Raw genomic sequence first — 8,728 nt, forward strand, 5'->3', positions numbered from 1 at the left:
AACATAGCGAGACAGTTTGTAAAAAGCAAAGGAGATCTTGCTTTCTCCGTTGCTTTTTTCAAAACTGTCTCACTGTGTTAAATGGGTTTAACATAGTGAGACAGCTTTAAAAAAGCAACGGAGAATCTCCGTTGCTTTTTTAAAGCTGTCTCGCTATGTTAAACCCATTTAACATAGTGAAACAGTTTGTAAAAAGCAACGGAGATCTTGCTTTCTCCGTTGCTTTTGCCCACAGCTCTGATGTACTGCGTAGGCATACACATGTGCAGTACCTCAGAACTGCCGCAGAATTCCAGACAGCTGTGGAAGCGCAGCAAGGAGGCATTATACAATGTCATTATTTAAGAAAAGTAATTATTTTTTTTCTTAAATAATGTCATTGTATAATAGCAATAACCCACTTCTGGGTGTGGGTAATGCTGGATTTACCCACAGTTGGCTTTGTTTGGCCACTCGGGCTTTGCCCTCATGACCAAACCACACCAACCATGGGTAAATCCAGCATTACCCACACCCAGGCATGGGTTATTGCTATAATAACCACCATCAACATGGTGGCTGAAATCATATGCATTGGTTATATTGAGAAAACAATGAGGAGGGGCTACCCTCAGGATTAAATATGGCAGATATTCCTAGTTTCTAAGTCACAGGTGTTAGATGAATATTCTGCCCTCAGAGATTGTTCAGTAATTTTCTGTCATGTCTGTTTTCCAAATAGAATGTCTTTTGTTTGACATAACAGATTCCTAGATCCATAAGAGAAAATCAATTGTACATAGGTTCAAAGGTTCCTAGGTGTGTACTAGGCTAATGACCCTGGTGCCTTTACAAGCCTAACCCATAGGATTACCCTGGCATCATGCCACCCGACCTTAGTTCCCAGTTTCTCTGTCAAGTAAAGCCACTGGAGTGATCCCTGGGGTGAATTTTCTATTTCCCATCCACTCGTCAAGATTTCTCTTGAAGAGGGCCAGTGAGGTGCTCTGTTTGACATGTATGGGAAGTCTATTCCATAGCATGGGCAGTCTCTGGGTTATGAACCTGTTCCTCTAGCATGTTCTGTTGATTGTGGTAATGAGGTTGAGGTCTCTGGAGCATGTGATGCAGAGGGATTGGGATTTCTTTAGATGTAGCATTTCTAACAGAGCTGGGTCAGACATGGCTTTGTAAGTCAAGCAGAGATCACCTCTAAGTAGGCAATATGAGACACTGATGTGATGTTCTTTTATACAACCACAAAATGGTCTTATTAAGAGAAGAGTCCACTATATAGATGGCAGGTTCACCCATCTTTCCGTAGTAGAGCTTGCGAGTGAAGATGTTGTAATGTAACAATGTTAACACAAATAGTTTAAATGCATATGCTTTTGGCAGCTATATTCTTTCAACAGTGAGTGAAAAAAATACCTGATTTTGATGTGACTTTGAACTCATATTACTTTAGGAACTTTTGAATAGTCCAGTTTTATTTTTATGTAAGAAGGCACTGGAAACCAAGATAAATAGTGTATAGGGTTTGTATTTGTTAATGTAGCTAAAGTTTGCTTTCTCCATTATATTGTAGATGACATTAGCCAGAGACACAAATGTGCAGAAGTGGTGTTGTATCCCTTTCTTTATAAGACTATGCTGGATGTCACAGAACAAACCACAGGGCTTCAGATATGCTTCAGTTTTGTATGACACCTCTCCTTTACAAAGTATTTACCAGTACTGGTAACAAAGAGATGGTATATATGATTGGAAATGGAATTATGGTTAAATACCTTCAGAATTTAATTCATTGTATTTATTTTACTGATATTTATATTTGTTTACTGGGGTAATGAATTCATCAAAATTGAACCTTTGCAAGCAGAGACTGGGTGGAAATATATTCATTGTTTGACATTACTATAAGTAATACCAATGTAGTATTATAAGAATAAACCTACTTAGTATTCTTTTAGTGAGGAGCCTCTGTGGACGTTCCAGTTGTTGAGTATGCCTGGTTAGGTTCATACCAAAAGGGGCACTGAATTCAATGACAGGTCTGATGAATGCTGAATACAGTGGAACAATGACTTCCTTAGACTTAGATGCCATACCTTTGTTTATACGTTGCACAACATAGAATGATTTCCTCACCACTGTAGATACATGATGATCAAAGGCTAGATTACTATCTATGTGTGTCCCTAAGTCCCTGACTACTGGGTCATCTCTAAGGGGTATGTTGTCAGTATGATAATTACCAGGGATTGATAACTTCCCAAAGGATACTATTATGCATTTCTTGGCATTTAGTTTTAGTCCATGATTCTGACAGTAGTTGTTTGTCTGTGTCAGCCCCTCCTGGAGAACATTTGTGTCAGTGCGAGATTCAATGTCAGCTCCTAATTTGCAATCATCTCAAATTTAGTCAGCCAGACCACTGACATTGGCCTTGACTTCTGAGAAGTAAATGCCATAAAGGAGTGGCCCAAGGACTAATCCATGGGGGACTCCACTTGTGACTGGACTCGTTATAGAGGTGGACTCCCCAATTCTAACTTCCTGGGTCCTGTCTGTGAGCCAATTGGCTATCCACCGGGTGACATATGGGTTTGTTCCTAACCTCTTCAGTTTGTCAACAATGCCCGAGTGGGCATTGTTGCTTATAACAGTTACTTCACCTACCCATAGCAGCTCCCTTCTCTTAATTTTTATCTTTTTTTTAAATGTATTTAAGACTTTGTCCTAAAATCTGTGCAGTTTGTTTCTAGACCTCTGTACTCAGTATGTATTATTATCGACAAAGGAACACATCAAGCACAAGTTTAGATTAGCAGACATAACTAAGGGTGGGACAAGGGGCATTTACCCCACCAACACTTTTGTCAAGTGTGCTAACTCTATCCCTGTCCCTAAGCCCAACTATACTACACATTAGATTACTAAAAACCCATTCCCTAACAGTATCACTGTGCAAATAGTGTGTATGTTTGTAAGTTAATGGTCTTTTTTTTAATCTGTCAAAATGATCAGAAAAATGAGTCTTTCTAGTTTTATTTTTCAGCAAGTATGAGTTAATGTATGTTTTTGATCTTTTATATTTTTGACATACAGCTATGTGATATGTTGTTATATGTTTTGCTAGTAATACGTGTATATGTATGTGTGTGTGTGTATATATCTATATATATATATATATATATATATATATATATATATATATATATATATATATATATATATATATATATATATATAGTATATGTGTGTGCATGTATGTATATAAAAATGTAAATAAATATTAAGATATTACAGCATTTATTTTTCTTTGCCTTTGCACAGTGGCTGCCTTGCATATGCAGTTTAATAGCCAGTTCACGAAGGAGGGAGAAATAATCTAACAAATGGTAAGAGATGATTAAAACAGCATTCCTGGGGTGAATGATTCTGAAAACAGCAAGACAATTACTGAATGAATTTGACAGACGTAAATCAATTATTTGAGAAGTAGAAACAAGGTACTGGTTCCATGGCATCTGCAACATATCCACTAACTACAAAAACTGACAGTGGAATTGGGCTATGTGTCCCTTTTCTGCCTTTATTGTCTATGTTTTTGTATACTGATGTTCTGCCTGGACTGTTTTGTCATCTGCACTCTAGAGATATTCACCACCAGTTCCATTAGCCAAGCTTTTTTTTCCAGCAGCTGGAGCTATTTACCAATGAATGTTAATCTTGGATATATAAATTGGCAAGGCTGATGGGCATAACAGTGATTAGTGTTACCCTATACTATACTTGTTTTTTAAAAAAGATATTCTTTACCCTTTACAATTACTCCATTATATACAACACTTCTTTTGGCAAACACTTTCTTGAAATGAAGAGATTCTATGTAGACATCTGACTAGTGTACTTCCCAAAGACCTGTTTTTACAGATTTGCATTATATTTGTGCAATTTGTGTTATGCCACTGATGGCTTGACACTGACACCATGTGACTGAGTTTTTAGTTGTCTGTTTTAAAGGAAGGTATAAAGTAAGAAATATTAGACATGGCCATTTTAAAAGCAAAGGTAAATGTATTAAAGTAATATTCTGATAGTTACTGTTTTAAAACATGCCACTGGATTTGTATCAGGTGTTAAGTTCACTTGGAGTTTCGACTTGGTTAAACAGATAATCCTGAGGTGGCAATTATAATTTTCATTCAGGAAAAAAGATTTGATTTACACCAAAATTCTCCCCAGTTTAAAGTCTGTTTTGTAAATGTTATAAATTGTCTGATGCATGCCTGTCACTAAACATATATTTGCATGCAAATTAATGTTACTATTTGATTGTTATTTGATTTTCCATGATTTAGCAGACTCTTCACAGGTTGCTGGAATAATAATGAGGGATTAATTCTGCTGATTTTTATTAAATTACTTTAATAGTTTATATATAGAGGAATTATGAAAATGGCATCTGTGTCAATCAAATTCATTGGTTTATCTCATACACACAGAAAAAGAAACTTGCAAGCAGCTTGGAAAAAACAGACAATATAATGTATTTTGACTCCCAGAGCTGACTTCCATGCATTCCTTGTAAAAACAGGAGAGTGATTTCTGCAATATGGCCAATCATACCACCAGTGTTATCCAAGACACACTGGTAAATGATAAATTGGGTTATGCTATAATAAGCTGAATACTGAATTGTTGTGTAAACTGATAAGCACTGCATAGGTATTGCTTGACTTTATTGAGTTCATCTCAATAAGTAGCAGTGATGCTGTTGTCAGAACAATAAACATAAGTTGTGAAATGATTTGACATTCTGCACAGGAGTCTGTTGAGTCTATTCATACCTACACTTCACATGCGCTACAGTCATATGCAGTTATTAGCCTGTATATTAACCTTACCAGTCAGAAAGTGAAACCTACAGTGCCAAAATCCTCAACAAGAATTCACTTGAGCTGTCTTTTTAATATGCACTAGGGTGCTAACAACCCAACTGTAATAGGTGCTGCAGGTTAATTCAGTCAGACATTGGATTCTTTGCTTTCTTTACCTTGGCTTCTTTTCTTTAAAGAAATGCTACGATTAACCGTAACAGTTCAATTTCAGTGTGTAACCACCAAATGCTCAGACTAAACTTCCTCGTGCAGTACTGTCTGGACTCGGTCAATTCCTGGCTCTAAGGCCATGTACAATTGATCTGCTTATTCTTCAACAGTGCTCTAATCCTTTTGTATAGGAAAACTGCACCCAACTGTTTCCAGCCAATTTGTCTGAACATGATTGGGTTTCCTTTTATTTGAATTACTTCCACTTGAAACTTGCTAAATGTTCATGCCATTTGAATGCTTTGCAGTTTAAGCATTTTTTTCTGGAAAAGAGCATTGTTGTCCAAATATATTCTCTGACCTTGTCCAATGCATAATTAGGCACCTAAAATTCCAGCTTATAAACTAAGCCAATAGTTGCATAGGTGACTAAGGTGTCCTAATAAGGCTTCCTACTGAGAAAACTGTGTTTTAAGTCCACTCGACTATTTAGATATATTATCTGTCTCATCCTTCCTTTAACTATAAAATATAAAATACTATGCCTTCATTTGTTTCACTGTTCCAACAGCTGCATGAGTTTTACCTAAGCAGTATTAAACTAAACCAGCATTTTCCAGAGCGTACAGGCTTGTATAGTTAAGAGTCATCATTTCAACTACACATACTTGACATTATATTATTTTACCAACCTCCTCACACTAAAAGTGAAAGCTTTGAAATTTTATGTAAAGAATTGGAAAGTTATGCTTCAGAAGTCCTGCATTTGCGGTATATCCCAAGACTACTTGTGACAAGTTTCACAGTTCAGAATGGCTGTACTAACACTTGTACAAAGACATCACTGAGGCACACTGCATGCATCTCTCAGTTAAGAAGAGGGGTACTGATTTCATAGTAAATCAGTTCACAGTTAAAAATCAGGATCATGACACAGTATTTGGAGCAAAACTGTAATGTTCAAGAAAATACAGCTGATTTAAACATTAAGGAATGTAATGTAAAACAACATGAGTTATACATTCCAACAAGGAACGTGGGACATACTTTCAGACTGAATGATTCAGATGTTGCAAATCCTACAAAACGGTTATGGATTTTGACATCTATGAAGCACTGTAGGTATATTAAAAAGGCATCAGTACGCTGTCTTCTCTGTTACTTTGGTCAGTACAGAAGCCCCCAAAAAGAAAAAAAAGATATATATATATATATATATATATATATATATATATATATATATATATATATATATATATATATATATATATATATATATATATATATATATATATATATATATATATATATATATATATAAATATATATATATATATATATATATATATATAAATATAAATATATATGTATATATATATATATATATATATATATATATATATATATATATATAGATAGATATATATATCTATATCTATATCTATATATATATATATATATATATATATATATATATATATATATATATATATGGGTTCCCTTCAGAATCTCGAACTACTGAAATTCAGAATTTCAGTAGCCCAAAACCAGAAGGGCGAAAGTGCAGAATACCAAAACCCCAGAAGCGCGAAATTCAAAATCCCGAAGTTTGGAGATTTTGAATTAGCAGTTCTGGTGTAAGTGGGTAGTTGGAGATGTAGGTAAGTGTTTGTGTTTTACGGGTTTTGGGTAGGGGCATTAGTGTGTGTCTGTGTGCGTTTTGTTAGTGTGATGTGTGTGTGCGAGGGGAATGTAGCTTGTGTGGTGGTGTTTTTGTGTGCTTGTCTGTGTAGTGCAACCTTGGAGTTAGTATATTTAAGTGGGGGGTGTGGGGAGCACAGCCCCCCACATAGGATTGCCTCCCTGCTTGTATGTATGGTAGGTGTTTGTGTACGTGAAGTGAGGTGCATATTTGTGTTTGTGTCTGCGGTATGTTTAGTGTAGAAGTCGCGATTTTAAGTTTCGCACTTCTGGGTTTCGAGTTTATGGATTTTCGGCTTCATGGTCTCAAGATACTGAAATTCGAGATTTCAGTATTTCGAGATTATGAAGTGAATCCATATATATATATATATATATATATATATATATATGTATATCTTCTCCTTCTTCTTTCAGCTGTTCCTGTTATGTCACCACAGCAAATCATCTGTTTCCATTTCTTTCTGTCCTCTGCATCTTGCTTTGTCACACCATCTACCTGCATGTCCTCTCTCACTACACCGATAAACCTTATCTTAGGCCTTCCTCTTTTCTTCTTAACTGGCAGCTCCTTCCTTAGCATCCTTTTCCCAATATTCCTAGAATCCCTCATCAGCACATGCCCAAATCAACACAATCTTTCCCCTCTGGCTTTGTCTGCAAACCTTCCAACCTGAGCTGACTCACTAATATACTGATTCCTAATCCTGTCCATCCTCATCACACCCATTGCAAGTCTTAACATCTTTATTCCTGCCACCTCCAGCTCTGACTCCTGCCTTTTTCTCAGTTCCACCATCTCCAACCCATATAGCATAGCTGGTCTCACTACCGTCTTGTAGACCTTCCCTTTCACTCTTACAGGACCCATCTGTCACAAATGACTCTTGGCACTCTTCTCCACCCACTCCACCCTGTCTGTATTCTCATCTTCAACTCTCTTCCAAACTCACCATTACTCTGAATTGTTGATCCCAAGTATTTAATCTCATCCACCTTCACCAGCTCTACTCCATACATCCTCAGCATTCCTCTATCCTCCCTCTCATTCACACACATATATTCTGTCTTAGTCCTGATGACCTTCAAACATTTCCTCTCTAGAGCATATCTCCGCCTCTCCAGGGTCTCCTCAACCTGTTCTCTGCTCTCACTACAGATCACAATGTCATCCACAAAGATCATAGTCCACGGGGACTCCTGTCTGATCTCATCTTTCACTCTGTCTATCACCACTGCAAAAAAGAAAGGGCTCAGAGCTGATCCTTGATGTAATTCCACCTCTACCTTAAATGCATCTGTCATTCTTATAGCAGACCTCACTACTGTTACACTACCCTTGTACATATCCTGTACCACTCTTAAATACGTCTCTGCCATTCCCAACTTCCTTATACAATACCAAAACTCCTCTCTAGGCACCCTGTCATGTGCTTTCTCTAAGTCAACAAAGACACAATGCAAGGCTTTCTGACCTTCTCTACACTATTCCATCAACACTCTCAGACCAAACATAGTATCTGTAGTGCTCTTTCCTCGCATGAAACCATACTGCTGCTCACTAATCATCAGGTCCCATCTTAACCTAACTTCTACTACTCTCCCCCATAACTTCATGCTGTCATTGATCAATTTTATCTCTCTGTAGTTACTACAGCTCTGCACATCACCCTTATTCTTAAAAATGGGTACCAAAACACTTCTTCTCCACCCTTCAGGCATCCTGTCACTTTCCAAGATTTCATTAAACAATTTGGTTAAATACTCCACTGCCATCTCTCCTAAATACCTCCATGCTTCCACAGGTATGTCATCTGGACTAACAGCTTTTCCATTCTTCATCCTCTTCATAGCTGTCCTTACTTCCTCCTTGATAATCCATTGCACATCCTGATTCACTAACCCCACACATTCTAACCTTCTGTCTCTCATTCTTTTTATTCATGAGCCCCTCAAAGTACTCTTTCTATCTGCTCAACACACTCCCCTCA

At 37.0% G+C, this 8,728-nt stretch overlaps 1 long non-coding RNA gene across 1 annotated transcript in view; it reads left to right on the forward strand.

The window, feature by feature from the left end:
- The window catches only part of LOC122810077, a 269,661-nt gene extending 264,861 nt beyond the window's left edge, over nucleotides 1-4,800 (forward strand). Inside the window, exon 3 of the long non-coding RNA XR_006366046.1 lies at nucleotides 3,319-4,800. This is a non-coding gene — a long non-coding RNA (uncharacterized LOC122810077). The remainder of the gene's footprint in view (nucleotides 1-3,318) is intronic.
- The last annotated feature ends 3,928 nt before the right edge of the window (nucleotides 4,801-8,728 follow it).

Source organism: Protopterus annectens, chromosome 8.part1, assembly GCF_019279795.1.
Source record: "Protopterus annectens isolate FY-2018-M chromosome 8.part1, PAN1.0, whole genome shotgun sequence".
Taxonomy (NCBI): Eukaryota; Metazoa; Chordata; order Ceratodontiformes; family Protopteridae; genus Protopterus; species Protopterus annectens.